Source organism: Bremia lactucae (genome assembly GCF_004359215.1).
Source record: "Bremia lactucae strain SF5 chromosome Unknown BlacSF5_NotPlaced_19_SHOA01000004.1_2068294bp, whole genome shotgun sequence".
NCBI classification, from domain to species: domain Eukaryota; phylum Oomycota; class Peronosporomycetes; order Peronosporales; family Peronosporaceae; genus Bremia; species Bremia lactucae.
In genome coordinates this window covers 1,401,295-1,407,533 of record NW_027152031.1, presented here as the reverse complement: position 1 = coordinate 1,407,533, position 6,239 = coordinate 1,401,295, and positions in this window count along the sequence as shown.

The window sequence follows — 6,239 nt, the reverse complement described above, 5'->3', positions numbered from 1 at the left end:
GTGAAGACTCAGCTGTTCCGAGAGTATCCGGAGACGATGGAAGACGCGATCAATCGCGCTCTTCAGGGAGAGTTCAGTCTTCGCCAAGCTCGCATCCACCAGAGGTCAACCCGGAAGCCGCGCCAGCAGTACCAGCCACGCCAGTACTACGACGGACCTGAGCCAATGGATCTGTCTGCTGTGTCCACACAAGCCAACGGGAATACGTGGTCGAGAACCGATGTTAAGTGTTTCCGATGTGATCGGATGGGCCACTTTGCTCAAGATTGCCGAGCGTCGGTCAACAACAGGCCGCTCTCGCAGCGCTCCCGCCCAACCTCGTCAGGTCGTGCTTTCAGCCGACCCCAGTAGCGGAGTGAACAAGCATAAAAACGGCAACAGAAGTTGATTCTCGGCCAGTAGGAGCGGGGCTCCCTACTGGCCGAGAATCAACTTCTGCGATGACGGTGGAGTCACAGGACTTGGGCCCCAACGTGCAACCTGCACACATGAAGTCCACCAAGAAGAAGACCAGTTTCGATCAGCGGTCAAAGCTGATAGTCTTGGACGTAAGTGAATGAGCCAGCTCCACCTTTGCGTGCCCTGATTGACACAGGTGCCTCGAACAACTTTGTTCGAGAGCGTGCCCTCTCAGATAGCAACGTATTTGCATCTGATGTGAAGGAAATGGGCAAGATGGTTGTTCGATTCGCGGATGGATCGACAACCCAGATGGTGAAAAGAGTTGTAACTCTACACCTGGAATGTGAAATTTTCCGGGGAGAAGATGGGTTTATCCCTCTCGACCTCGATGACAAGTATGATATGATACTTGGGATGCCATGGCTGATGCGCTACCAGCCAAAGATTGATTGGAGACGGCATCTTATCAGTGTTCAAGGTTCGAACACAGTGCAGTGGGAACCTGCTGATGGAACAAGTACTATGGGTATACGCCTCGGTTGAAGAAGTTCTAGATCCCTTTAGTGATTTCGCGGCGTGCGATGGCCCCGCATCTTCACAAAGTGGATCTGTTGAGCACAAGAAGGAAGCGCACCGACCAAGAAAAACCAAGAAGACTCAACCGAAGTCGTGGAGAGTCGCAACGAATGAGAACGTTCAACTCGTTCGTTGTGATCCGTCATGCGATGCTAGTCCAGTTGAGACACGTACCTCTGAAAAAGGTTTGCATTCTCCTGCCACGCTAACTGACGAAGGAAACATCAACGGCCACGATGTTTCAAGCGAAGAACATGTCCAAGCTATTGCTTGTGACGATGTGGGGGTGGCATAGGGTGTCTGCAACGTGAAGGTTGATAACCCCCCAAGCTCGTTATCAAGTTTGCTCTCTCTGGGAGAAATGAGCAAGAAGTCGTTCCTCCGCAGTCTCAAGGATGGCGAGATTGCCCAAGTGTGTATGATCGTTGCGGAAGCCGATCGCGAAGAAATAAATACTTCTCCTGGTACCAAGTATTGCGTCACGAGACAGTGGCCATTGCCGAAGGAACAAGTCGAGGCAATCGACAAGTTCTTCGAGCAGCGTCGGACAGCTGGTCATGTGCGTGAGGGCAAGATTCCGCACAGCAGCCCAACATTCTGTGTTAAGAAGGCAACGGGTGGTTGGCGAATTGTTCATGCTTTCAACAAGCTGAATGACGCCACCATACCTGCTCAGACACCTGTTCCTCGGAAAGACATGATTCTTGACGGGATGCTGAATAGCACAGTCTTCAGCACCTTGGATTTGTTGGATGGTTCTATCAGATCCGAATGCGCGAGGCTGATGTTCCTCTGACAGCGGTTAGCACGCCAAGCGGCATGATGTGGGAATGGCTCGTGATGCCACAAGGGTTAAAGAATGCGCCAGTGAGGTTCAATCGCATAGTGACAAACATTCTTCGTCCCTTACGTGACTTTGCTCCGAGTTATTTTGACGACATCTTCGTCCACAGCAAGGCCACGTATAACCGTGCGGACTTGGATGTTCACCTCGATCACTTACGACGACTATTCGAAGTGATGCGAGAGAACAAGCTCTACGCGAATCTGAAGAAGTGTGTCTTCTGCGCGCCAGAAAGCCCAGTCCTTGGCTGCTTTGTTGGCAAGAACGGTATCCGCGCTGACCCAGAGAAGATCAAAGTGATCGACAAATGGCCTGCACCTCAGAACATGAAGCAACTGCGCCAGTGATGGGTCTGGCCAATTACCTCCACTACACACGAAACTACGCTGACATGACTCAGCCGCTTACGTGCCTACTCAAGAAGGACGTTGAGTGGAAGTGGGAACAGGAGCATGAAGTGGCTTTCGAGTTGGTCAAAAGGAGCTTGCGTGAAGCGCCAGTGCTTGCGTTTCTGATGACAACAAGCCTTTCCATGTTGTCTGCGATGCGAGTGATTACGCTATTGGTTGTGGATTAATGCAGCACGATGCCAATGAGCGAGAGAGAGTTATCTCCTATCAATCGCGGCAATTAAAGCCAGCAGAACGGAACTACCCGGTTCACGACAAAGAGTTATTGGCTATGAAATACTCTTTGTGAAGTTCCGAGTCCCACCTTCTCGGTGAAGAGCGCTTTGTGGTCTACACAGATCATTCGTCATTGCGCACTGCCGTGAAGACCCCTCACTTATCCCAGAGGATGGCACGATGGATTGCATTCTTCTCGGAGTACAACTTTGTTGTACACTACAAGCCAGGCAAGACAAACATCCTTGCTGACGCGTTATCGAGACGTCCGGATTATGACTCTCGATTGACAGAGGATGTGCCAAGCGCCGCCTGCAAGAGTTGTCCAAGTGATCAAGAATCTGTGAACGCTACCGCAGTCCAAGCTCGCTCATCTGTTCGTGAGGACATTGCACGAGCATACAAGGACGACGAAGGTTACTGGGAAATGCTGCAGTACCTCAAGAGCCCAACGGAGGATAAGCTGAAAAAGCTATCTCCAAGAGCGCGATGACGGACCCACAGATATTCCATCCAGGATGGTCTACTCTGTTATGGGGTTGACGATGACGACGTGCCAAGAGTTGTCGTTCCAAACGACGAAGAACTAAGGTACCGTCTGTTGTTTGAGTACCACGACAGTCCCCCTGATCGCATGAGCCTCAAGGTTTGGACAGCGGGTCTTCAGATCCGAGGAGTGCATGTGCAGCTCCTCAATCTGTTCGCGATGAGCGCTCTTCCACTTCCAGAGCCTCTCAATCGTTTTCTGGTTCAGCCCCGCCTCCGTTGACTGATGCTCACGGGAACGTCGGTGGCTGGTTGAGTCGATTGTTGGTCACCGAGACCATCTGACTCCGTCGAATCGCCGCCGAAAGAAGCAACAGACTCGTCGCTTCTTTCGTGTTCGGTGGCGCGGCTATCAGCCGAGCGGCGACACTTGGGAATCACGTGACGCCCTCGTGGCTGACGTTCCTGATGTCCTTCGCGAGTATGAGAGCGACTTGTAGCGTCGGCTCTGTCGCCGCTGCCGTGGCCAAGTTGATTTGGTCCATGTCCGAGAAGGGAGTCCGTTCGATTCTTGTTTTTAAGAAACACGAAGGATCTCCACGAGTTCTTTTCCCTACCCTTGATTGACGCGGATCATCACGGTTGTTGATCCGACGCCAAGTGCTGAAGCGCTCACGGTAGAACTCTACATCACCCGCTTGTTAACGATGGGTGCAATGTCGTAGAGTCCACCGTTAAGCCTCTGTCGCTTGACAGGGTGTTCAGTACGGCAAGGGGCTTCATGAGGACTCCTGCCTGAGTCACTCACGGAAGACTGGGACGGTCGCTTGGTTCCTCGGTCGCTCATTTTGAAATGAAGCACAGCCAGCATTCCTCTTCCATTTAAAGCGTGAACGCTACTTTGTGGGGGGGGGTGATGTAATGGGCCTCTCATTACATGTCTTAGTACTTACCATAGTACATATCTCAAAGGTGCTGGGCACCGGAGATGAGACGGAGGGAAGCGAGACATGTCTCTACAGGGTAAGACATGAGAGCCAGGGCTAAAGGTAGCCAGTTGTGCTCTAGATGAAGTGATGACGCCGCATCGTCATTACTCATCTTCCTAGAAACCATTTGGCGACACTGCATCGTCGACATGAGAGTTTCAAGTTCAAGTTCAAAGCTTCCCAGTCGAAGTTCAAGGTTTACATTCAAGTACAGAATGATGGTTCCTGCTAGGAAACTACACTGGTGACGCGTCCAACGTGTCTCTACCGGTTAAAGTGAGTGGCGTGAGCCAGTCACTTCTCAGGGAATTTTCCACAGGACTTCAAGTTCAAGGTCCTATGGGTTGAACCTCAGTGTACCCAAGGATTTATGTATCAGCTCGTAGGTTTTATTCATGCATGTGTAGGTTTTACTTGTAAAACCTCTAGGAGCCCTTGAGGCTAATTAGGAGTAGAACCATAACAGCTTTTCAATTCAGTTGTCATTCTACCTCCAACCTCGCAAGTGCCCTCCAACGTTCCCTCGCCACGGTTCAGTCTCCTCTTGTAGTGAGCTGAATAAGGGACTTGGCCTAGTCCCATTACACGGCAACAGTTTCGTAGTTCCTCCAGGTAGTACGTAAATTGCAATTTTAGGTAGAGTAGCAGTACTTAATAGCACTTTTTCACCCACTCTATTTAGCGTTCATTATTTTTGCGACCATTTCGGTCCGCATATCCTTTTTGCTTGTCCTGTGCGCTTGCCATCGCGTCACGGACTTTTCATGTGATGGCTAATCGCACATCGACAAAACGTTGAGCCTCGCTTACGCTTGTAGTATCAAACTCGCCTATGATACCGCCGAGAGGTCGGTCATAGGACGTAGTTTTATTGAGTGAACACTGCTAAACTGGCAGAGTCACTAGGGCAAGTTTCAGTCTTTGAGATGATACCCTCTCATGGGTTATCGTTATATTGACGAATTTATGTCCCTCTTTGGCACCGAGCATAGTGAGGGGCCCTCCCCCACTAAGACTCGGGCTGCGCACAAACGAGACTGGCGTCCGAGGATGGCGCAGTCCGTTAATATAAAACGGTGTCTCACCCGTACTGGCGTGGACACTGTTATTTATATCGAACTCCACAAAGGGCAATTGCTTGCTTCACTCTTTGGGAGTTGCTATCGTGCGCAATATATTCGCCACGACCCGATTGGCACGTTCTGTTTGGCTATCGGCCAGGGAATAATCTGCGGCCGACATGTGGAGCTTGCTACCAAGCAGCTTAAGCACATGTCGCCAAAAACCAGACGTAAAACGTGGATCCCGGTCCGACACTATGGACTCGAGCATCCTGTGTAGTCGGTAAACAGCATCGAGGAACAAGAGAGCTGCCTCCTTGCCTGTGATCGATGTTTTACATGGTGCTAAATGCACCATTTTGCGCAGTCTGTCTACAAAGACGACTAGCCCCGTCCGACCCTTATGATCGGGCGGCATGCCAAATATGAAGTCCAGACTTACTGACTTCCAACAGTTGGTTGGAATCGGTAGCGGCTTCAGTGGCGCACTGCTGGACGGTGCAGGCTTAATGCGCTGACACTGTTCGCAAGAGCGAATATAGTTGGCCACCCATCTATATAGGTGTGGCCACCAAAATTCCTCTGACACTCGTAAGAATGTCTTTTCACGGCCCAGATGCCCACTAGATGGTGCATCATGGAGCTCGTGAAGGATCATCAACTTGAGATCTGTGTCATGAGGCACATAGATTCTCAAGGGATCACAAGGTGACAGCTGATGCCATAACAGGCCATCGCTGTAGCTAAAGCGATTGAGCTTAGCTTTCAGGTGCGACGGAAGGGAAACCTTTCGTCCACCGAAGTGATCCAACAGCAGGCGACAGTGGTCGTCCTGACTGTAGCTCTCTTTTATCTCAGAGGCCAATGAGCTCGTCACGTGGTATGCCTTCATGGCTGCCAACGTCGACGGCTGAAATTGTGCTTTCGCACTAGACACACTTTCCTGGTGTCTAACCTCGAAGTCTGGTCTGCGCGATAAAGCGTCAGCCAAGACATTCGACTTACCCGGCTTATATTCAACTTTGAAATTAAATTCAGAGAAGAATGTGAGCCATCTTGCCATTCTAGGCGAGAGGTGCGGTGAGTTTATTGCGGTCCGCAGTGATGCGTGATCCGTATAAACCACAAATGGTTCGGTGCCCAATAGGTGCACACGAAACTTGACAAGAGCATACTTTATTGAAAGTAGCTCTTTGTCATGCACAGGGTAATTCAGTTCCGCGGCTTTTAATAGCCGGGACTGATAAGAGATGAC